Raw genomic sequence first — 27,130 nt, 5'->3', positions numbered from 1 at the left:
CCATAAGACATAAACAGATCCCACCATTCGCAGCAACATGGACGGAGCTAGAGGGTATTATGCTCAGGGAAATAAGCCAGGCGGAGAAAGACAAGTACCGAATGATGTCACTCATGCGTGGAGCATAAGAACAAAGGAAATCTGAAGGAGCAAAACAGCAGCAGAATCACAGAACCCAAGAACGGACTAACAGTTACCAAAGGGAAAGGGACTGGGGAGGATGGGTGGGAAGGGAAGGACAACGGTGTGGAAAAAGAAAGTGGGGGGGGGGCCTTATGATCAACATGTGTAGCGTGGAGGGGGGGCACGGGGAGGTCTGTGCATCACAGAGAAGACAAGTAGTGATTTTACAGCATCTTACTACACCGATGCCCAGGGACTGTGAAGGGCTATGTGGAGGGGACTTGGTGAATGGGGGGGGGGGGGGGGAGAGCCTAGGAAACATAATGTTCCTAATGTAATTGTAAATTAACGATACCAGAGGAAATATTAGCAAACCGAGTTCAAAAATACGTCAAAAATATCATACACCATGACCACGTGGGACTCATCCCAGGGATGGAAAGATGGTACAACATCCGAAAATCCATCAACATCATCCCCCACATCAACAAGAAGGACAAACACCGCATGGTCATCTCCACGGATGCTGACAAAGCATTTGACAAAATTCAACATCCATTCATGACAAAAACATTCAACAAAATGGGCATAGACGGCAGCAACTACCTCAACCGAATAAAGGCTGTCTATGATAAACCCACAGCTAACATCGTACTGAACAGCGAGAAGCTGAAAGCATTTTCCTCTGAGACCGGGAACAAGACAGGGATGCCCACTCTCCCCACTGTTATTCCACATAGTACTGGAGGTCCTAGCCACGGCAATTCGACAAAACAAAGAAACGCAAGGAATCCAGATTGGTAAAGAAGTCAAACTGTCACTATTTGCAGATGACAGGATATTGCGCATTAAAAAAAAAAAAAAAAAAAAAACCCTAAAGGCTCCACTCCAGAACTACTAGAACTCATATCAGAATTCAGCAGAGTTGCAGGATGCAAACTTAACGCACGGACATCTGTGGCTTTCCTATACACTAAGAATGAACTAATAGAAAGGGAGATCAGGGAAACACGTCCATTCACAGTAGCATCAAGAGGAATAAACTACCTAGGAATAAAGCTACCCAAGGAAGTGAAAGACCTATACCCTGGAAACTACAAGACACGCGTAAGAGAAATTAAAGAGGACACTAACATACGGAATCTCGTCCCATGCTCTTGGCTAGGAAGAATTAACATCGTCAAGATGGCCATCCTCCCCAAAACAATATACAGATTTGATGCAACACCTATCAAATCACCAACAGCATTCTTCAATGAACTGAAACAAATTGTTCAAAAATTCATACGGAACCACCAAACACTCCAAATAGCCAAAGCAATCCTGAGGAGGAAGAATAAAGTGGTGGCCGGGGAGGGGGGAGGTGGGGGCGGCGGGGATCTCGCTCCCCAACTTCAAGCTCTGCTACAAAGCCGCAGTAATCAAGACAATTTGGCACTGGCACAAGAACAGAGCCAAAGACCGGTGGAACGGAATAGAGACTCCAGACAGTAACCCAAACGTGTATGGCCAATTAATATACAATAAAGGAGCCATGGACGTACAATGGGGAAATGACCGTCTCTTCAACAGATGGTGCTGGCAAAACTGGACAGCTACGTGTAAGAGAATGGAACTCGGTCACTGTCTCACCCCATACCCAAAAGTAAATTCGAAGTGGATCAAAGTCCTTCATGCAAGTCATGAAAGCATAAAAGTCTCAGAGAAACACATTGGCAGAAATCTCATGGACACAAACGTGAGTGACTTCTTCACGAACATATCTCCCCGGGCAAGGCCAACAAACCAAAGTAGAAATGAACAAGTGGGACTGTTTCAAGCTGAAGAGCTGCTGCACAGCAAAGGACACCATCAACATAGATCACAACCTTATCCTACGGTAGGGGAGAATGTATTCATAAATGACAGCTCCAAAAAGGGGTTGACATCCAAAACGATATAAAGAGCTCACACACCTCAACAGAAGGCCACTAATCCACTTAAAACATGGGCAGAGGAGCTGAATAGATAGTTCTCTAAAGAAGAAGTAGAGATGACCAACAGACAGACACAGGAAAAGATGCTCCACATCGCTTGTCGTCAGAGAAATGCGAGTTAAAAGCACAATGAGCTATCACCTCACACCGGTAAGGATCGCCATCATCGAAAAGACAGACGACAACAAATGTTGGCGAGGTTGTGGAGAAAGGGGATCCCTCCTACACTGCTGGTGGGAACGCAGGTCAGTTCAACCATTGGGGAAAGCTGTATGGAGGTTCCTCGGAACGCTCAAAGTAGAAATGCGACTTGACCCAGGAATGCCATTCCCAGGAATTTACCCTAAGAATGCAGCACTCCACTTTGAAGAAGACAGACGCACCCCCTATGTATGTTTATCGCTGCACAATTTACAATAGCCAAGATATGGAAGCAGCCTAAACGTCCATCAGTAGATGAATGGATAAAGAAGATGTGGTACATAAACCCAGTGGAATATTACTCCGCCATAAGACATAAACAGATCCCACCATTCGCAGCAACATGGACGGAGCTAGAGGGTATTATGCTCAGGGAAATAAGCCAGGCGGAGAAAGACAAGTACCGAATGATGTCACTCATGCGTGGAGCATAAGAACAAAGGAAATCTGAAGGAGCAAAACAGCAGCAGAATCACAGAACCCAAGAACGGACTAACAGTTACCAAAGGGAAAGGGACTGGGGAGGATGGGTGGGAAGGGAAGGACAACGGTGTGGAAAAAGAAAGTGGGGGGGGGGCCTTATGATCAACATGTGTAGCGTGGAGGGGGGGCACGGGGAGGTCTGTGCATCACAGAGAAGACAAGTAGTGATTTTACAGCATCTTACTACACCGATGCCCAGGGACTGTGAAGGGCTATGTGGAGGGGACTTGGTGAATGGGGGGGGGGGGGGGAGAGCCTAGGAAACATAATGTTCCTAATGTAATTGTAAATTAACGATACCAGAGGAAATATTAGCAAACCGAGTTCAAAAATACGTCAAAAATATCATACACCATGACCACGTGGGACTCATCCCAGGGATGGAAAGATGGTACAACATCCGAAAATCCATCAACATCATCCCCCACATCAACAAGAAGGACAAACACCGCATGGTCATCTCCACGGATGCTGACAAAGCATTTGACAAAATTCAACATCCATTCATGACAAAAACATTCAACAAAATGGGCATAGACGGCAGCAACTACCTCAACCGAATAAAGGCTGTCTATGATAAACCCACAGCTAACATCGTACTGAACAGCGAGAAGCTGAAAGCATTTTCCTCTGAGACCGGGAACAAGACAGGGATGCCCACTCTCCCCACTGTTATTCCACATAGTACTGGAGGTCCTAGCCACGGCAATTCGACAAAACAAAGAAACGCAAGGAATCCAGATTGGTAAAGAAGTCAAACTGTCACTATTTGCAGATGACAGGATATTGCGCATTAAAAAAAAAAAAAAAAAAAAAACCCTAAAGGCTCCACTCCAGAACTACTAGAACTCATATCAGAATTCAGCAGAGTTGCAGGATGCAAACTTAACGCACGGACATCTGTGGCTTTCCTATACACTAAGAATGAACTAATAGAAAGGGAGATCAGGGAAACACGTCCATTCACAGTAGCATCAAGAGGAATAAACTACCTAGGAATAAAGCTACCCAAGGAAGTGAAAGACCTATACCCTGGAAACTACAAGACACGCGTAAGAGAAATTAAAGAGGACACTAACATACGGAATCTCGTCCCATGCTCTTGGCTAGGAAGAATTAACATCGTCAAGATGGCCATCCTCCCCAAAACAATATACAGATTTGATGCAACACCTATCAAATCACCAACAGCATTCTTCAATGAACTGAAACAAATTGTTCAAAAATTCATACGGAACCACCAAACACTCCAAATAGCCAAAGCAATCCTGAGGAGGAAGAATAAAGTGGTGGCCGGGGAGGGGGGAGGTGGGGGCGGCGGGGATCTCGCTCCCCAACTTCAAGCTCTGCTACAAAGCCGCAGTAATCAAGACAATTTGGCACTGGCACAAGAACAGAGCCAAAGACCGGTGGAACGGAATAGAGACTCCAGACAGTAACCCAAACGTGTATGGCCAATTAATATACAATAAAGGAGCCATGGACGTACAATGGGGAAATGACCGTCTCTTCAACAGATGGTGCTGGCAAAACTGGACAGCTACGTGTAAGAGAATGGAACTCGGTCACTGTCTCACCCCATACCCAAAAGTAAATTCGAAGTGGATCAAAGTCCTTCATGCAAGTCATGAAAGCATAAAAGTCTCAGAGAAACACATTGGCAGAAATCTCATGGACACAAACGTGAGTGACTTCTTCACGAACATATCTCCCCGGGCAAGGCCAACAAACCAAAGTAGAAATGAACAAGTGGGACTGTTTCAAGCTGAAGAGCTGCTGCACAGCAAAGGACACCATCAACATAGATCACAACCTTATCCTACGGTAGGGGAGAATGTATTCATAAATGACAGCTCCAAAAAGGGGTTGACATCCAAAACGATATAAAGAGCTCACACACCTCAACAGAAGGCCACTAATCCACTTAAAACATGGGCAGAGGAGCTGAATAGATAGTTCTCTAAAGAAGAAGTAGAGATGACCAACAGACAGACACAGGAAAAGATGCTCCACATCGCTTGTCGTCAGAGAAATGCGAGTTAAAAGCACAATGAGCTATCACCTCACACCGGTAAGGATCGCCATCATCGAAAAGACAGACGACAACAAATGTTGGCGAGGTTGTGGAGAAAGGGGATCCCTCCTACACTGCTGGTGGGAACGCAGGTCAGTTCAACCATTGGGGAAAGCTGTATGGAGGTTCCTCGGAACGCTCAAAGTAGAAATGCGACTTGACCCAGGAATGCCATTCCCAGGAATTTACCCTAAGAATGCAGCACTCCACTTTGAAGAAGACAGACGCACCCCCTATGTATGTTTATCGCTGCACAATTTACAATAGCCAAGATATGGAAGCAGCCTAAACGTCCATCAGTAGATGAATGGATAAAGAAGATGTGGTACATAAACCCAGTGGAATATTACTCCGCCATAAGACATAAACAGATCCCACCATTCGCAGCAACATGGACGGAGCTAGAGGGTATTATGCTCAGGGAAATAAGCCAGGCGGAGAAAGACAAGTACCGAATGATGTCACTCATGCGTGGAGCATAAGAACAAAGGAAATCTGAAGGAGCAAAACAGCAGCAGAATCACAGAACCCAAGAACGGACTAACAGTTACCAAAGGGAAAGGGACTGGGGAGGATGGGTGGGAAGGGAAGGACAACGGTGTGGAAAAAGAAAGTGGGGGGGGGGCCTTATGATCAACATGTGTAGCGTGGAGGGGGGGCACGGGGAGGTCTGTGCATCACAGAGAAGACAAGTAGTGATTTTACAGCATCTTACTACACCGATGCCCAGGGACTGTGAAGGGCTATGTGGAGGGGACTTGGTGAATGGGGGGGGGGGGGGAGAGCCTAGGAAACATAATGTTCCTAATGTAATTGTAAATTAACGATACCAGAGGAAATATTAGCAACCCGAGTTCAAAAATACGTCAAAAATATCATACACCATGACCACGTGGGACTCATCCCAGGGATGGAAAGATGGTACAACATCCGAAAATCCATCAACATCATCCCCCACATCAACAAGAAGGACAAACACCGCATGGTCATCTCCACGGATGCTGACAAAGCATTTGACAAAATTCAACATCCATTCATGACAAAAACATTCAACAAAATGGGCATAGACGGCAGCAACTACCTCAACCGAATAAAGGCTGTCTATGATAAACCCACAGCTAACATCGTACTGAACAGCGAGAAGCTGAAAGCATTTTCCTCTGAGACCGGGAACAAGACAGGGATGCCCACTCTCCCCACTGTTATTCCACATAGTACTGGAGGTCCTAGCCACGGCAATTCGACAAAACAAAGAAACGCAAGGAATCCACATTGGTAAAGAAGTCAAACTGTCACTATTTGCAGATGACAGGATATTGCGCATTAAAAAAAAAAAAAAAAAAAAAAACCCTAAAGGCTCCACTCCAGAACTACTAGAACTCATATCAGAATTCAGCAGAGTTGCAGGATGCAAACTTAACGCACGGACATCTGTGGCTTTCCTATACACTAAGAATGAACTAATAGAAAGGGAGATCAGGGAAACACGTCCATTCACAGTAGCATCAAGAGGAATAAACTACCTAGGAATAAAGCTACCCAAGGAAGTGAAAGACCTATACCCTGGAAACTACAAGACACGCGTAAGAGAAATTAAAGAGGACACTAACATACGGAATCTCGTCCCATGCTCTTGGCTAGGAAGAATTAACATCGTCAAGATGGCCATCCTCCCCAAAACAATATACAGATTTGATGCAACACCTATCAAATCACCAACAGCATTCTTCAATGAACTGAAACAAATTGTTCAAAAATTCATACGGAACCACCAAACACTCCAAATAGCCAAAGCAATCCTGAGGAGGAAGAATAAAGTGGTGGCCGGGGAGGGGGGAGGTGGGGGCGGCGGGGATCTCGCTCCCCAACTTCAAGCTCTGCTACAAAGCCGCAGTAATCAAGACAATTTGGCACTGGCACAAGAACAGAGCCAAAGACCGGTGGAACGGAATAGAGACTCCAGACAGTAACCCAAACGTGTATGGCCAATTAATATACAATAAAGGAGCCATGGACGTACAATGGGGAAATGACCGTCTCTTCAACAGATGGTGCTGGCAAAACTGGACAGCTACGTGTAAGAGAATGGAACTCGGTCACTGTCTCACCCCATACCCAAAAGTAAATTCGAAGTGGATCAAAGTCCTTCATGCAAGTCATGAAAGCATAAAAGTCTCAGAGAAACACATTGGCAGAAATCTCATGGACACAAACGTGAGTGACTTCTTCACGAACATATCTCCCCGGGCAAGGCCAACAAACCAAAGTAGAAATGAACAAGTGGGACTGTTTCAAGCTGAAGAGCTGCTGCACAGCAAAGGACACCATCAACATAGATCACAACCTTATCCTACGGTAGGGGAGAATGTATTCATAAATGACAGCTCCAAAAAGGGGTTGACATCCAAAACGATATAAAGAGCTCACACACCTCAACAGAAGGCCACTAATCCACTTAAAACATGGGCAGAGGAGCTGAATAGATAGTTCTCTAAAGAAGAAGTAGAGATGACCAACAGACAGACACAGGAAAAGATGCTCCACATCGCTTGTCGTCAGAGAAATGCGAGTTAAAAGCACAATGAGCTATCACCTCACACCGGTAAGGATCGCCATCATCGAAAAGACAGACGACAACAAATGTTGGCGAGGTTGTGGAGAAAGGGGATCCCTCCTACACTGCTGGTGGGAACGCAGGTCAGTTCAACCATTGGGGAAAGCTGTATGGAGGTTCCTCGGAACGCTCAAAGTAGAAATGCGACTTGACCCAGGAATGCCATTCCCAGGAATTTACCCTAAGAATGCAGCACTCCACTTTGAAGAAGACAGACGCACCCCCTATGTATGTTTATCGCTGCACAATTTACAATAGCCAAGATATGGAAGCAGCCTAAACGTCCATCAGTAGATGAATGGATAAAGAAGATGTGGTACATAAACCCAGTGGAATATTACTCCGCCATAAGACATAAACAGATCCCACCATTCGCAGCAACATGGACGGAGCTAGAGGGTATTATGCTCAGGGAAATAAGCCAGGCGGAGAAAGACAAGTACCGAATGATGTCACTCATGCGTGGAGCATAAGAACAAAGGAAATCTGAAGGAGCAAAACAGCAGCAGAATCACAGAACCCAAGAACGGACTAACAGTTACCAAAGGGAAAGGGACTGGGGAGGATGGGTGGGAAGGGAAGGACAACGGTGTAGAAAAAGAAAGTGTGGGTGGCCTTATGATCAACATGTGTAGCGTGGAGGGGGGGCACGGGGAGGTCTGTGCATCACAGAGAAGACAAGTAGTGATTTTACAGCATCTTACTACACCGATGCCCAGGGACTGTGAAGGGCTATGTGGAGGGGACTTGGTGAATGGGGGGGGGGGGGGGGGGGAGAAGCCTAGGAAACATAATGTTCCTAATGTAATTGTAAATTAACGATACGAGAGGAAATATTAGCAAACCGAGTTCAAAAATACGTCAAAAATATCATACACCATGACCACGTGGGACTCATCCCAGGGATGGAAAGATGGTACAACATCCGAAAATCCATCAACATCATCCCCCACATCAACAAGAAGGACAAACACCGCATGGTCATCTCCACGGATGCTGACAAAGCATTTGACAAAATTCAACATCCATTCATGACAAAAACATTCAACAAAATGGGCATAGACGGCAGCAACTACCTCAACCGAATAAAGGCTGTCTATGATAAACCCACAGCTAACATCGTACTGAACAGCGAGAAGCTGAAAGCATTTTCCTCTGAGACCGGGAACAAGACAGGGATGCCCACTCTCCCCACTGTTATTCCACATAGTACTGGAGGTCCTAGCCACGGCAATTCGACAAAACAAAGAAACGCAAGGAATCCAGATTGGTAAAGAAGTCAAACTGTCACTATTTGCAGATGACAGGATATTGCGCATTAAAAAAAAAAAAAAAAAAAAAAAAACCCTAAAGGCTCCACTCCAGAACTACTAGAACTCATATCAGAATTCAGCAGAGTTGCAGGATGCAAACTTAACGCACGGACATCTGTGGCTTTCCTATACACTAAGAATGAACTAATAGAAAGGGAGATCAGGGAAACACGTCCATTCACAGTAGCATCAAGAGGAATAAACTACCTAGGAATAAAGCTACCCAAGGAAGTGAAAGACCTATACCCTGGAAACTACAAGACACGCGTAAGAGAAATTAAAGAGGACACTAACATACGGAATCTCGTCCCATGCTCTTGGCTAGGAAGAATTAACATCGTCAAGATGGCCATCCTCCCCAAAACAATATACAGATTTGATGCAACACCTATCAAATCACCAACAGCATTCTTCAATGAACTGAAACAAATTGTTCAAAAATTCATACGGAACCACCAAACACTCCAAATAGCCAAAGCAATCCTGAGGAGGAAGAATAAAGTGGTGGCCGGGGAGGGGGGAGGTGGGGGCGGCGGGGATCTCGCTCCCCAACTTCAAGCTCTGCTACAAAGCCGCAGTAATCAAGACAATTTGGCACTGGCACAAGAACAGAGCCAAAGACCGGTGGAACGGAATAGAGACTCCAGACAGTAACCCAAACGTGTATGGCCAATTAATATACAATAAAGGAGCCATGGACGTACAATGGGGAAATGACCGTCTCTTCAACAGATGGTGCTGGCAAAACTGGACAGCTACGTGTAAGAGAATGGAACTCGGTCACTGTCTCACCCCATACCCAAAAGTAAATTCGAAGTGGATCAAAGTCCTTCATGCAAGTCATGAAAGCATAAAAGTCTCAGAGAAACACATTGGCAGAAATCTCATGGACACAAACGTGAGTGACTTCTTCACGAACATATCTCCCCGGGCAAGGCCAACAAACCAAAGTAGAAATGAACAAGTGGGACTGTTTCAAGCTGAAGAGCTGCTGCACAGCAAAGGACACCATCAACATAGATCACAACCTTATCCTACGGTAGGGGAGAATGTATTCATAAATGACAGCTCCAAAAAGGGGTTGACATCCAAAACGATATAAAGAGCTCACACACCTCAACAGAAGGCCACTAATCCACTTAAAACATGGGCAGAGGAGCTGAATAGATAGTTCTCTAAAGAAGAAGTAGAGATGACCAACAGACAGACACAGGAAAAGATGCTCCACATCGCTTGTCGTCAGAGAAATGCGAGTTAAAAGCACAATGAGCTATCACCTCACACCGGTAAGGATCGCCATCATCGAAAAGACAGACGACAACAAATGTTGGCGAGGTTGTGGAGAAAGGGGATCCCTCCTACACTGCTGGTGGGAACGCAGGTCAGTTCAACCATTGGGGAAAGCTGTATGGAGGTTCCTCGGAACGCTCAAAGTAGAAATGCGACTTGACCCAGGAATGCCATTCCCAGGAATTTACCCTAAGAATGCAGCACTCCACTTTGAAGAAGACAGACGCACCCCCTATGTATGTTTATCGCTGCACAATTTACAATAGCCAAGATATGGAAGCAGCCTAAACGTCCATCAGTAGATGAATGGATAAAGAAGATGTGGTACATAAACCCAGTGGAATATTACTCCGCCATAAGACATAAACAGATCCCACCATTCGCAGCAACATGGACGGAGCTAGAGGGTATTATGCTCAGGGAAATAAGCCAGGCGGAGAAAGACAAGTACCGAATGATGTCACTCATGCGTGGAGCATAAGAACAAAGGAAATCTGAAGGAGCAAAACAGCAGCAGAATCACAGAACCCAAGAACGGACTAACAGTTACCAAAGGGAAAGGGACTGGGGAGGATGGGTGGGAAGGGAAGGACAACGGTGTGGAAAAAGAAAGTGGGGGGGGGCCTTATGATCAACATGTGTAGCGTGGAGGGGGGGCACGGGGAGGTCTGTGCATCACAGAGAAGACAAGTAGTGATTTTACAGCATCTTACTACACCGATGCCCAGGGACTGTGAAGGGCTATGTGGAGGGGACTTGGTGAATGGGGGGGGGGGGGAGAGCCTAGGAAACATAATGTTCCTAATGTAATTGTAAATTAACGATACCAGAGGAAATATTAGCAAACCGAGTTCAAAAATACGTCAAAAATATCATACACCATGACCACGTGGGACTCATCCCAGGGATGGAAAGATGGTACAACATCCGAAAATCCATCAACATCATCCCCCACATCAACAAGAAGGACAAACACCGCATGGTCATCTCCACGGATGCTGACAAAGCATTTGACAAAATTCAACATCCATTCATGACAAAAACATTCAACAAAATGGGCATAGACGGCAGCAACTACCTCAACCGAATAAAGGCTGTCTATGATAAACCCACAGCTAACATCGTACTGAACAGCGAGAAGCTGAAAGCATTTTCCTCTGAGACCGGGAACAAGACAGGGATGCCCACTCTCCCCACTGTTATTCCACATAGTACTGGAGGTCCTAGCCACGGCAATTCGACAAAACAAAGAAACGCAAGGAATCCACATTGGTAAAGAAGTCAAACTGTCACTATTTGCAGATGACAGGATATTGCGCATTAAAAAAAAAAAAAAAAAAAAAACCCTAAAGGCTCCACTCCAGAACTACTAGAACTCATATCAGAATTCAGCAGAGTTGCAGGATGCAAACTTAACGCACGGACATCTGTGGCTTTCCTATACACTAAGAATGAACTAATAGAAAGGGAGATCAGGGAAACACGTCCATTCACAGTAGCATCAAGAGGAATAAACTACCTAGGAATAAAGCTACCCAAGGAAGTGAAAGACCTATACCCTGGAAACTACAAGACACGCGTAAGAGAAATTAAAGAGGACACTAACATACGGAATCTCGTCCCATGCTCTTGGCTAGGAAGAATTAACATCGTCAAGATGGCCATCCTCCCCAAAACAATATACAGATTTGATGCAACACCTATCAAATCACCAACAGCATTCTTCAATGAACTGAAACAAATTGTTCAAAAATTCATACGGAACCACCAAACACTCCAAATAGCCAAAGCAATCCTGAGGAGGAAGAATAAGGTGGGGGCGGGGGGGGGGGGGGGGGGGGGCGGCGGGGATCTCGCTCCCCAACTTCAAGCTCTGCTACAAAGCCGCAGTAATCAAGACAATTTGGCACTGGCACAAGAACAGAGCCAAAGACCGGTGGAACGGAATAGAGACTCCAGACAGTAACCCAAACGTGTATGGCCAATTAATATACAATAAAGGAGCCATGGACGTACAATGGGGAAATGACCGTCTCTTCAACAGATGGTGCTGGCAAAACTGGACAGCTACGTGTAAGAGAATGGAACTCGGTCACTGTCTCACCCCATACCCAAAAGTAAATTCGAAGTGGATCAAAGTCCTTCATGCAAGTCATGAAAGCATAAAAGTCTCAGAGAAACACATTGGCAGAAATCTCATGGACACAAACGTGAGTGACTTCTTCACGAACATATCTCCCCGGGCAAGGCCAACAAACCAAAGTAGAAATGAACAAGTGGGACTGTTTCAAGCTGAAGAGCTGCTGCACAGCAAAGGACACCATCAACATAGATCACAACCTTATCCTACGGTAGGGGAGAATGTATTCATAAATGACAGCTCCAAAAAGGGGTTGACATCCAAAACGATATAAAGAGCTCACACACCTCAACAGAAGGCCACTAATCCACTTAAAACATGGGCAGAGGAGCTGAATAGATAGTTCTCTAAAGAAGAAGTAGAGATGACCAACAGACAGACACAGGAAAAGATGCTCCACATCGCTTGTCGTCAGAGAAATGCGAGTTAAAAGCACAATGAGCTATCACCTCACACCGGTAAGGATCGCCATCATCGAAAAGACAGACGACAACAAATGTTGGCGAGGTTGTGGAGAAAGGGGATCCCTCCTACACTGCTGGTGGGAACGCAGGTCAGTTCAACCATTGGGGAAAGCTGTATGGAGGTTCCTCGGAACGCTCAAAGTAGAAATGCGACTTGACCCAGGAATGCCATTCCCAGGAATTTACCCTAAGAATGCAGCACTCCACTTTGAAGAAGACAGACGCACCCCCTATGTATGTTTATCGCTGCACAATTTACAATAGCCAAGATATGGAAGCAGCCTAAACGTCCATCAGTAGATGAATGGATAAAGAAGATGTGGTACATAAACCCAGTGGAATATTACTCCGCCATAAGACATAAACAGATCCCACCATTCGCAGCAACATGGACGGAGCTAGAGGGGTATTATGCTCAGGGAAATAAGCCAGGCGGAGAAAGACAAGTACCGAATGATGTCACTCATGCGTGGAGCATAAGAACAAAGGAAATCTGAAGGAGCAAAACAGCAGCAGAATCACAGAACCCAAGAACGGACTAACAGTTACCAAAGGGAAAGGGACTGGGGAGGATGGGTGGGAAGGGAAGGACAACGGGGTGGAAAAAGAAGGGGTGGGGGGCCTTATGATCAACAGGTGTAGGGGGGAGGGGGGGGCCGGGGAGGTCTGTGCATCACAGAGAAGACAAGTAGTGATTTTACAGCATCTTACTACACCGATGCCAGGGGGGACTGTGAAGGGCTATGTGGAGGGGACTTGGTGAATGGGGGTGGGGGGGGAGAGCCTAGGAAACATAATGTTCCTAATGTAATTGTAAATTAACGATACCAGAGGAAATATTAGCAACCCGAGTTCAAAAATACGTCAAAAATATCATACACCATGACCACGTGGGACTCATCCCAGGGATGGAAAGATGGTACAACATCCGAAAATCCATCAACATCATCCCCCACATCAACAAGAAGGACAAACACCGCATGGTCATCTCCACGGATGCTGACAAAGCATTTGACAAAATTCAACATCCCATTCATGACAAAAACATTCAACAAAATGGGCATAGACGGCAGCAACTACCTCAACCGAATAAAGGCTGTCTATGATAAACCCACAGCTAACATCGTACTGAACAGCGAGAAGCTGAAAGCATTTTCCTCTGAGACCGGGAACAAGACAGGGATGCCCACTCTCCCCACTGTTATTCCACATAGTACTGGAGGTCCTAGCCACGGCAATTCGACAAAACAAAGAAACGCAAGGAATCCACATTGGTAAAGAAGTCAAACTGTCACTATTTGCAGATGACAGGATATTGCGCATTAAAAAAAAAAAAAAAAAAAAAAACCCTAAAGGCTCCACTCCAGAACTACTAGAACTCATATCAGAATTCAGCAGAGTTGCAGGATGCAAACTTAACGCACGGACATCTGTGGCTTTCCTATACACTAAGAATGAACTAATAGAAAGGGAGATCAGGGAAACACGTCCATTCACAGTAGCATCAAGAGGAATAAACTACCTAGGAATAAAGCTACCCAAGGAAGTGAAAGACCTATACCCTGGAAACTACAAGACACGCGTAAGAGAAATTAAAGAGGGACACTAACATACGGAATCTCGTCCCATGCTCTTGGCTAGGAAGAATTAACATCGTCAAGATGGCCATCCTCCCCAAAACAATATACAGATTTGATGCAACACCTATCAAATCACGCAACAGCATTCTTCAATGAACTGAAACAAATTGTTCAAAAATTCATACGGAACCACCAAACACTCCAAATAGCCAAAGCAATCCTGAGGAGGAAGAATAAAGTGGTGGCCGGGGAGGGGGGAGGTGGGGGCGGCGGGGATCTCGCTCCCCAACTTCAAGCTCTGCTACAAAGCCGCAGTAATCAAGACAATTTGGCACTGGCACAAGAACAGAGCCAAAGACCGGTGGAACGGAATACAGACTCCAGACAGTAACCCAAACGTGTATGGCCAATTAATATACAATAAAGGAGCCATGGACGTACAATGGGGAAATGACCGTCTCTTCAACAGATGGTGCTGGCAAAACTGGACAGCTACGTGTAAGAGAATGGAACTCGGTCACTGTCTCACCCCATACCCAAAAGTAAATTCGAAGTGGATCAAAGTCCTTCATGCAAGTCATGAAAGCATAAAAGTCTCAGAGAAACACATTGGCAGAAATCTCATGGACACAAACGTGAGTGACTTCTTCACGAACATATCTCCCCGGGCAAGGCCAACAAACCAAAGTAGAAATGAACAAGTGGGACTGTTTCAAGCTGAAGGAGCTGGCTGCACAGCAAAGGACACCATCAACATAGATCACAACCTTATCCTACGGTAGGGGAGAATGTATTCATAAATGACACCTCCAAAAAGGGGTTGACATCCAAAACGATATAAAGAGCTCACACACCTCAACAGAAGGCCACTAATCCACTTAAAACATGGGCAGAGGAGCTGAATAGATAGTTCTCTAAAGAAGAAGTAGAGATGACCAACAGACAGACACAGGAAAAGATGCTCCACATCGCTTGTCGTCAGAGAAATGCGAGTTAAAAGCACAATGAGCTATCACCTCACACCGGTAAGGATCGCCATCATCGAAAAGACAGACGACAACAAATGTTGGCGAGGTTGTGGAGAAAGGGGATCCCTCCTACACTGCTGGTGGGAACGCAGGTCAGTTCAACCATTGGGGAAAGCTGTATGGAGGTTCCTCGGAACGCTCAAAGTAGAAATGCGACTTGACCCAGGAATGCCATTCCCAGGAATTTAACCCTAAGAATGCAGCACTCCACTTTGAAGAAGACAGACGCACCCCCTATGTATGTTTATCGCTGCACAATTTACAATAGCCAAGATATGGAAGCAGCCTAAACGTCCATCAGTAGATGAATGGATAAAGAAGATGTGGTACATAAACCCAGTGGAATATTACTCCGCCATAAGACATAAACAGATCCCACCATTCGCAGCAACATGGACGGAGCTAGAGGGTATTATGCTCAGGGAAATAAGCCAGGCGGAGAAAGACAAGTACCGAATGATGTCACTCATGCGTGGAGCATAAGAACAAAGGAAATCTGAAGGAGCAAAACAGCAGCAGAATCACAGAACCCAAGAACGGACTAACAGTTACCAAAGGGAAAGGGACTGGGGAGGATGGGTGGGAAGGGAAGGACAACGGTGTGGAAAAAGAAAGGGGGGGGGAGGGCTTTATGATCAACGTGTGTGGGGTGGGGGGGGGGCAGGGGGAGGTCTGTGCATCACAGAGAAGACAAGTAGTGATTTTACAGCATCTTACTACACCGATGCCCAGGGACTGTGAAGGGCTATGTGGAGGGGACTTGGTGAATGGGGGGGGGGGGGGGGGAGAGCCTAGGAAACATAATGTTCCTAATGTAATTGTAAATTAACGATACCAGAGGAAATATTTAGCAACCCGAGTTCAAAAATACGTCAAAAATATCATACACCATGACCACGTGGGACTCATCCCAGGGATGGAAAGATGGTACAACATCCGAAAATCCATCAACATCATCCCCCACATCAACAAGAAGGACAAACACCGCTATGGTCATCTCCACGGATGCTGACAAAGCATTTGACAAAATTCAACATCCATTCATGACAAAAACATTCAACAAAATGGGCATAGACGGCAGCAACTACCTCAACCGAATAAAGGCTGTCTATGATAAACCCACAGCTAACATCGTACTGAACAGCGAGAAGCTGAAAGCTTTTCCTCTGAGACCGGGAACAAGACAGGGATGCCCACTCTCCCCACTGTTATTCCACATAGTACTGGAGGTCCTAGCCACGGCAATTCGACAAAACAAAGAAACGCAAGGAATCCACATTGGTAAAGAAGTCAAACTGTCACTATTTGCAGATGACAGGATATTGCGCATTAAAAAAAAAAAAAAAAAAAAAAACCCTAAAGGCTCCACTCCAGAACTACTAGAACTCATATCAGAATTCAGCAGAGTTGCAGGATGCAAACTTAACGCACGGACATCTGTGGCTTTCCTATACACTAAGAATGAACTAATAGAAAGGGAGATCAGGGAAACACGTCCATTCACAGTAGCATCAAGAGGAATAAACTACCTAGGAATAAAGCTACCCAAGGAAGTGAAAGACCTATACCCTGGAAACTACAAGACACGCGTAAGAGAAATTAAAGAGGACACTAACATACGGAATCTCGTCCCATGCTCTTGGCTAGGAAGAATTAACATCGTCAAGATGGCCATCCTCCCCAAAAAAAATATACAGATTTGATGCAACACCTATCAAATCACCAACAGCATTCTTCAATGAACTGAAACAAATTGTTCAAAAATTCATACGGAACCACCAAACACTCCAAATAGCCAAAGCAATCCTGAGGAGGAAGAATAAAGTGGTGGCCGGGGAGGGGGGAGGTGGGGGCGGCGGGGATCTCGCTCCCCAACTTCAAGCTCTGCTACAAAGCCGCAGTAATCAAGACAATTTGGCACTGGCACAAGAACAGAGCCAAAGACCGGTGGAACGGAATAGAGACTCCAGACAGTAACCCAAACGTGTATGGCCAATTAATATACAATAAAGGAGTCCATGGACGTACAATGGGGAAATGACCGTCTCTTCAACAGATGGTGCTGGCAAAACTGGACAGCTACGTGTAAGAGAATGGAACTCGGTCACTGTCTCACCCCATACCCAAAAGTAAATTCGAAGTGGATCAAAGTCCTTCATGCAAGTCATGAAAGCATAAAAGTCTCAGAGAAACACATTGGCAGAAATCTCATGGACACAAACGTGAGTGACTTCTTCACGAACATATCTCCCCGGGCAAGGCCAACAAACCAAAGTAGAAATGAACAAGTGGGACTGTTTCAAGCTGAAGAGCTGCTGCACAGCAAAGGACACCATCAACATAGATCACAACCTTATCCTACGGTAGGGGAGAATGTATTCATAAATGACAGCTCCAAAAAGGGGTTGACATCCAAAACGATATAAAGAGCTCACACACCTCAACAGAAGGCCACTAATCCACTTAAAACATGGGCAGAGGAGCTGAATAGATAGTTCTCTAAAGAAGAAGTAGAGATGACCAACAGACAGACACAGGAAAAGATGCTCCACATCGCTTGTCGTCAGAGAAATGCGAGTTAAAAGCACAATGAGCTATCACCTCACACCGGTAAGGATCGCCATCATCGAAAAGACAGACGACAACAAATGTTGGCGAGGTTGTGGAGAAAGGGGATCCCTCCTACACTGCTGGTGGGAACGCAGGTCAGTTCAACCATTGGGGAAAGCTGTATGGAGGTTCCTCGGAACGCTCAAAGTAGAAATGCGACTTGACCCAGGAATGCCATTCCCAGGAATTTACCCTAAGAATGCAGCACTCCACTTTGAAGAAGACAGACGCACCCCCTATGTATGTTTATCGCTGCACAATTTACAATAGCCAAGATATGGAAGCAGCCTAAACGTCCATCAGTAGATGAATGGATAAAGAAGATGTGGTACATAAACCCAGTGGAATATTACTCCGCCATAAGACATAAACAGATCCCACCATTCGCAGCAACATGGACGGAGCTAGAGGGTATTATGCTCAGGGAAATAAGCCAGGCGGAGAAAGACAAGTACCGAATGATGTCACTCATGCGTGGAGCATAAGAACAAAGGAAATCTGAAGGAGCAAAACAGCAGCAGAATCACAGAACCCAAGAACGGACTAACAGTTACCAAAGGGAAAGGGACTGCGGAGGATGGGTGGGAAGGGAAGGACAACGGTGTGGAAAAAGAAAGTGGGGGGGGGGCCTTATGATCAACATGTGTAGGGGGAGGCGGGGGCACGGGGAGGTCTGTGCATCACAGAGAAGACAAGTAGTGATTTTACAGCATCTTACTACACCGATGCCCAGGGACTGTGAAGGGCTATGTGGAGGGGACTTGGTGAATGGGGGGGGGGGGGGGGGAGAGCCTAGGAAACATAATGTTCCTAATGTAATTGTAAATTAACGATACCAGAGGAAATATTAGCAACCCGAGTTCAAAAATACGTCAAAAATATCATACACCATGACCACGTGGGACTCATCCCAGGGATGGAAAGATGGTACAACATCCGAAAATCCATCAACATCATCCCCCACATCAACAAGAAGGACAAACACCGCATGGTCATCTCCACGGATGCTGACAAAGCATTTGACAAAATTCAACATCCATTCATGACAAAAACATTCAACAAAATGGGCATAGACGGCAGCAACTACCTCAACCGAATAAAGGCTGTCTATGATAAACCCACAGCTAACATCGTACTGAACAGCGAGAAGCTGAAAGCATTTTCCTCTGAGACCGGGAACAAGACAGGGATGCCCACTCTCCCCACTGTTATTCCACATAGTACTGGAGGTCCTAGCCACGGCAATTCGACAAAACAAAGAAACGCAAGGAATCCACATTGGTAAAGAAGTCAAACTGTCACTATTTGCAGATGACAGGATATTGCGCATTAAAAAAAAAAAAAAAAAAAAAAACCCTAAAGGCTCCACTCCAGAACTACTAGAACTCATATCAGAATTCAGCAGAGTTGCAGGATGCAAACTTAACGCACGGACATCTGTGGCTTTCCTATACACTAAGAATGAACTAATAGAAAGGGAGATCAGGGAAACACGTCCATTCACAGTAGCATCAAGAGGAATAAACTACCTAGGAATAAAGCTACCCAAGGAAGTGAAAGACCTATACCCTGGAAACTACAAGACACGCGTAAGAGAAATTAAAGAGGACACTAACATACGGAATCTCGTCCCATGCTCTTGGCTAGGAAGAATTAACATCGTCAAGATGGCCATCCTCCCCAAAACAATATACAGATTTGATGCAACACCTATCAAATCACCAACAGCATTCTTCAATGAACTGAAACAAATTGTTCAAAAATTCATACGGAACCACCAAACACTCCAAATAGCCAAAGCAATCCTGAGGAGGAAGAATAAAGTGGTGGCCGGGGAGGGGGGAGGTGGGGGCGGCGGGGATCTCGCTCCCCAACTTCAAGCTCTGCTACAAAGCCGCAGTAATCAAGACAATTTGGCACTGGCACAAGAACAGAGCCAAAGACCGGTGGAACGGAATAGAGACTCCAGACAGTAACCCAAACGTGTATGGCCAATTAATATACAATAAAGGAGCCATGGACGTACAATGGGGAAATGACCGTCTCTTCAACAGATGGTGCTGGCAAAACTGGACAGCTACGTGTAAGAGAATGGAACTCGGTCACTGTCTCACCCCATACCCAAAAGTAAATTCGAAGTGGATCAAAGTCCTTCATGCAAGTCATGAAAGCATAAAAGTCTCAGAGAAACACATTGGCAGAAATCTCATGGACACAAACGTGAGTGACTTCTTCACGAACATATCTCCCCGGGCAAGGCCAACAAACCAAAGTAGAAATGAACAAGTGGGACTGTTTCAAGCTGAAGAGCTGCTGCACAGCAAAGGACACCATCAACATAGATCACAACCTTATCCTACGGTAGGGGAGAATGTATTCATAAATGACAGCTCCAAAAAGGGGTTGACATCCAAAACGATATAAAGAGCTCACACACCTCAACAGAAGGCCACTAATCCACTTAAAACATGGGCAGAGGAGCTGAATAGATAGTTCTCTAAAGAAGAAGTAGAGATGACCAACAGACAGACACAGGAAAAGATGCTCCACATCGCTTGTCGTCAGAGAAATGCGAGTTAAAAGCACAATGAGCCATCACCTCACACCGGTAAGGATCGCCATCATCGAAAAGACAGACGACAACAAATGTTGGCGAGGTTGTGGAGAAAGGGGATCCCTCCTACACTGCTGGTGGGAACGCAGGTCAGTTCAACCATTGGGGAAAGCTGTATGGAGGTTCCTCGGAACGCTCAAAGTAGAAATGCGACTTGACCCAGGAATGCCATTCCCAGGAATTTACCCTAAGAATGCAGCACTCCACTTTGAAGAAGACAGACGCACCCCCTATGTATGTTTATCGCTGCACAATTTACAATAGCCAAGATATGGAAGCAGCCTAAACGTCCATCAGTAGATGAATGGATAAAGAAGATGTGGTACATAAACCCAGTGGAATATTACTCCGCCATAAGACATAAACAGATCCCACCATTCGCAGCAACATGGACGGAGCTAGAGGGTATTATGCTCAGGGAAATAAGCCAGGCGGAGAAAGACAAGTACCGAATGATGTCACTCATGCGTGGAGCATAAGAACAAAGGAAATCTGAAGGAGCAAAACAGCAGCAGAATCACAGAACCCAAGAACGGACTAACAGTTACCAAAGGGAAAGGGACTGGGGAGGATGGGTGGGAAGGGAAGGACAACGGTGTGGAAAAAGAAGGGGGGGGGGGCCTTATGATCAACATGTGTAGGGTGGAGGGGGGGCACGGGGAGGTCTGTGCATCACAGAGAAGACAAGTAGTGATTTTACAGCATCTTACTACACCGATGCCCAGGGACTGTGAAGGGCTATGTGGAGGGGACTTGGTGAATGGGGGGGGGGGGGAGAGCCTAGGAAACATAATGTTCCTAATGTAATTGTAAATTAACGATACCAGAGGAAATATTAGCAAACCGAGTTCAAAAATACGTCAAAAATATCATACACCATGACCACGTGGGACTCATCCCAGGGATGGAAAGATGGTACAACATCCGAAAATCCATCAACATCATCCCCCACATCAACAAGAAGGACAAACACCGCATGGTCATCTCCACGGATGCTGACAAAGCATTTGACAAAATTCAACATCCATTCATGACAAAAACATTCAACAAAATGGGCATAGACGGCAGCAACTACCTCAACCGAATAAAGGCTGTCTATGATAAACCCACAGCTAACATCGTACTGAACAGCGAGAAGCTGAAAGCATTTTCCTCTGAGACCGGGAACAAGACAGGGATGCCCACTCTCCCCACTGTTATTCCACATAGTACTGGAGGTCCTAGCCACGGCAATTCGACAAAACAAAGAAACGCAAGGAATCCAGATTGGTAAAGAAGTCAAACTGTCACTATTTGCAGATGACAGGATATTGCGCATTAAAAAAAAAAAAAAAAAAAAAACCCTAAAGGCTCCACTCCAGAACTACTAGAACTCATATCAGAATTCAGCAGAGTTGCAGGATGCAAACTTAACGCACGGACATCTGTGGCTTTCCTATACACTAAGAATGAACTAATAGAAAGGGAGATCAGGGAAACACGTCCATTCACAGTAGCATCAAGAGGAATAAACTACCTAGGAATAAAGCTACCCAAGGAAGTGAAAGACCTATACCCTGGAAACTACAAGACACGCGTAAGAGAAATTAAAGAGGACACTAACATACGGAATCTCGTCCCATGCTCTTGGCTAGGAAGAATTAACATCGTCAAGATGGCCATCCTCCCCAAAACAATATACAGATTTGATGCAACACCTATCAAATCACCAACAGCATTCTTCAATGAACTGAAACAAATTGTTCAAAAATTCATACGGAACCACCAAACACTCCAAATAGCCAAAGCAATCCTGAGGAGGAAGAATAAAGTGGTGGCCGGGGAGGGGGGAGGTGGGGGCGGCGGGGATCTCGCTCCCCAACTTCAAGCTCTGCTACAAAGCCGCAGTAATCAAGACAATTTGGCACTGGCACAAGAACAGAGCCAAAGACCGGTGGAACGGAATAGAGACTCCAGACAGTAACCCAAACGTGTATGGCCAATTAATATACAATAAAGGAGCCATGGACGTACAATGGGGAAATGACCGTCTCTTCAACAGATGGTGCTGGCAAAACTGGACAGCTACGTGTAAGAGAATGGAACTCGGTCACTGTCTCACCCCATACCCAAAAGTAAATTCGAAGTGGATCAAAGTCCTTCATGCAAGTCATGAAAGCATAAAAGTCTCAGAGAAACACATTGGCAGAAATCTCATGGACACAAACGTGAGTGACTTCTTCACGAACATATCTCCCCGGGCAAGGCCAACAAACCAAAGTAGAAATGAACAAGTGGGACTGTTTCAAGCTGAAGAGCTGCTGCACAGCAAAGGACACCATCAACATAGATCACAACCTTATCCTACGGTAGGGGAGAATGTATTCATAAATGACAGCTCCAAAAAGGGGTTGACATCCAAAACGATATAAAGAGCTCACACACCTCAACAGAAGGCCACTAATCCACTTAAAACATGGGCAGAGGAGCTGAATAGATAGTTCTCTAAAGAAGAAGTAGAGATGACCAACAGACAGACACAGGAAAAGATGCTCCACATCGCTTGTCGTCAGAGAAATGCGAGTTAAAAGCACAATGAGCTATCACCTCACACCGGTAAGGATCGCCATCATCGAAAAGACAGACGACAACAAATGTTGGCGAGGTTGTGGAGAAAGGGGATCCCTCCTACACTGCTGGTGGGAACGCAGGTCAGTTCAACCATTGGGGAAAGCTGTATGGAGGTTCCTCGGAACGCTCAAAGTAGAAATGCGACTTGACCCAGGAATGCCATTCCCAGGAATTTACCCTAAGAATGCAGCACTCCACTTTGAAGAAGACAGACGCACCCCCTATGTATGTTTATCGCTGCACAATTTACAATAGCCAAGATATGGAAGCAGCCTAAACGTCCATCAGTAGATGAATGGATAAAGAAGATGTGGTACATAAACCCAGTGGAATATTACTCCGCCATAAGACATAAACAGATCCCACCATTCGCAGCAACATGGACGGAGCTAGAGGGTATTATGCTCAGGGAAATAAGCCAGGCGGAGAAAGACAAGTACCGAATGATGTCACTCATGCGTGGAGCATAAGAACAAAGGAAATCTGAAGGAGCAAAACAGCAGCAGAATCACAGAACCCAAGAACGGACTAACAGTTACCAAAGGGAAAGGGACTGGGGAGGATGGGTGGGAAGGGAAGGACAACGGTGTGGAAAAAGAAAGTGGGGGGGGGGCCTTATGATCAACATGTGTAGTGTGGAGGGGGGGCACGGGGAGGTCTGTGCATCACAGAGAAGACAAGTAGTGATTTTACAGCATCTTACTACACCGATGCCCAGGGACTGTGAAGGGCTATGTGGAGGGGACTTGGTGAATGGGGGGGGGGGGGGAGAGCCTAGGAAACATAATGTTCCTAATGTAATTGTAAATTAACGATACCAGAGGAAATATTAGCAAACCGAGTTCAAAAATACGTCAAAAATATCATACACCATGACCACGTGGGACTCATCCCAGGGATGGAAAGATGGTACAACATCCGAAAATCCATCAACATCATCCCCCACATCAACAAGAAGGACAAACACCGCATGGTCATCTCCACGGATGCTGACAAAGCATTTGACAAAATTCAACATCCATTCATGACAAAAACATTCAACAAAATGGGCATAGACGGCAGCAACTACCTCAACCGAATAAAGGCTGTCTATGATAAACCCACAGCTAACATCGTACTGAACAGCGAGAAGCTGAAAGCATTTTCCTCTGAGACCGGGAACAAGACAGGGATGCCCACTCTCCCCACTGTTATTCCACATAGTACTGGAGGTCCTAGCCACGGCAATTTGACAAAACAAAGAAACGCAAGGAATCCACATTGGTAAAGAAGTCAAACTGTCACTATTTGCAGATGACAGGATATTGCGCATTAAAAAAAAAAAAAAAAAAAAACCCTAAAGGCTCCACTACAGAACTACTAGAACTCATATCAGAATTCAGCAGAGTTGCAGGATGCAAACTTAACGCACGGACATCTGTGGCTTTCCTATACACTAAGAATGAACTAATAGAAAGGGAGATCAGGGAAACACGTCCATTCACAGTAGCATCAAGAGGAATAAACTACCTAGGAATAAAGCTACCCAAGGAAGTGAAAGACCTATACCCTGGAAACTACAAGACACGCGTAAGAGAAATTAAAGAGGACACTAACATACGGAATCTCGTCCCATGCTCTTGGCTAGGAAGAATTAACATCGTCAAGATGGCCATCCTCCCCAAAACAATATACAGATTTGATGCAACACCTATCAAATCACCAACAGCATTCTTCAATGAACTGAAACAAATTGTTCAAAAATTCATACGGAACCACCAAACACTCCAAATAGCCAAAGCAATCCTGAGGAGGAAGAATAAAGTGGTGGCCGGGGAGGGGGGAGGTGGGGGCGGCGGGGATCTCGCTCCCCAACTTCAAGCTCTGCTACAAAGCCGCAGTAATCAAGACAATTTGGCACTGGCACAAGAACAGAGCCAAAGACCGGTGGAACGGAATAGAGACTCCAGACAGTAACCCAAACGTGTATGGCCAATTAATATACAATAAAGGAGCCATGGACGTACAATGGGGAAATGACCGTCTCTTCAACAGATGGTGCTGGCAAAACTGGACAGCTACGTGTAAGAGAATGGGACTCGGTCACTGTCTCACCCCATACCCAAAAGTAAATTCGAAGTGGATCAAAGTCCTTCATGCAAGTCATGAAAGCATAAAAGTCTCAGAGAAACACATTGGCAGAAATCTCATGGACACAAACGTGAGTGACTTCTTCACGAACATATCTCCCCGGGCAAGGCCAACAAACCAAAGTAGAAATGAACAAGTGGGACTGTTTCAAGCTGAAGAGCTGCTGCACAGCAAAGGACACCATCAACATAGATCACAACCTTATCCTACGGTAGGGGAGAATGTATTCATAAATGACAGCTCCAAAAAGGGGTTGACATCCAAAACGATATAAAGAGCTCACACACCTCAACAGAAGGCCACTAATCCACTTAAAACATGGGCAGAGGAGCTGAATAGATAGTTCTCTAAAGAAGAAGTAGAGATGACCAACAGACAGACACAGGAAAAGATGCTCCACATCGCTTGTCGTCAGAGAAATGCGAGTTAAAAGCACAATGAGCTATCACCTCACACCGGTAAGGATCGCCATCATCGAAAAGACAGACGACAACAAATGTTGGCGAGGTTGTGGAGAAAGGGGATCCCTCCTACACTGCTGGTGGGAACGCAGGTCAGTTCAACCATTGGGGAAAGCTGTATGGAGGTTCCTCGGAACGCTCAAAGTAGAAATGCGACTTGACCCAGGAATGCCATTCCCAGGAATTTACCCTAAGAATGCAGCACTCCACTTTGAAGAAGACAGACGCACCCCCTATGTATGTTTATCGCTGCACAATTTACAATAGCCAAGATATGGAAGCAGCCTAAACGTCCATCAGTAGATGAATGGATAAAGAAGATGTGGTACATAAACCCAGTGGAATATTACTCCGCCATAAGACATAAACAGATCCCACCATTCGCAGCAACATGGACGGAGCTAGAGGGTATTATGCTCAGGGAAATAAGCCAGGCGGAGAAAGACAAGTACCGAATGATGTCACTCATGCGTGGAGCATAAGAACAAAGGAAATCTGAAGGAGCAAAACAGCAGCAGAATCACAGAACCCAAGAACGGACTAACAGTTACCAAAGGGAAAGGGACTGGGGAGGATGGGTGGGAAGGGAAGGACAACGGTGTGGAAAAAGAAAGTGGGGGGGGGCCTTATGATCAACATGTGTAGCGTGGAGGGGGGGCACGGGGAGGTCTGTGCATCACAGAGAAGACAAGTAGTGATTTTACAGCATCTTACTACACCGATGCCCAGGGACTGTGAAGGGCTATGTGGAGGGGACTTGGTGAATGGGGGGGGGGGGGGAGAGCCTAGGAAACATAATGTTCCTAATGTAATTGTAAATTAACGATACCAGAGGAAATATTAGCAAACCGAGTTCAAAAATACGTCAAAAATATCATACACCATGACCACGTGGGACTCATCCCAGGGATGGAAAGATGGTACAACATCCGAAAATCCATCAACATCATCCCCCACATCAACAAGAAGGACAAACACCGCATGGTCATCTCCACGGATGCTGACAAAGCATTTGACAAAATTCAACATCCATTCATGACAAAAACATTCAACAAAATGGGCATAGACGGCAGCAACTACCTCAACCGAATAAAGGCTGTCTATGATAAACCCACAGCTAACATCGTACTGAACAGCGAGAAGCTGAAAGCATTTTCCTCTGAGACCGGGAACAAGACAGGGATGCCCACTCTCCCCACTGTTATTCCACATAGTACTGGAGGTCCTAGCCACGGCAATTCGACAAAACAAAGAAACGCAAGGAATCCACATTGGTAAAGAAGTCAAACTGTCACTATTTGCAGATGACAGGATATTGCGCATTAAAAAAAAAAAAAAAAAAAAACCCTAAAGGCTCCACTCCAGAACTACTAGAACTCATATCAGAATTCAGCAGAGTTGCAGGATGCAAACTTAACG

The sequence above is a fragment of the Manis javanica genome, chromosome X, assembly GCF_040802235.1.
Source record: "Manis javanica isolate MJ-LG chromosome X, MJ_LKY, whole genome shotgun sequence".
Taxonomy (NCBI): Eukaryota; Metazoa; Chordata; class Mammalia; order Pholidota; family Manidae; genus Manis; species Manis javanica.
This window is presented reverse-complemented; position numbering follows the sequence as displayed.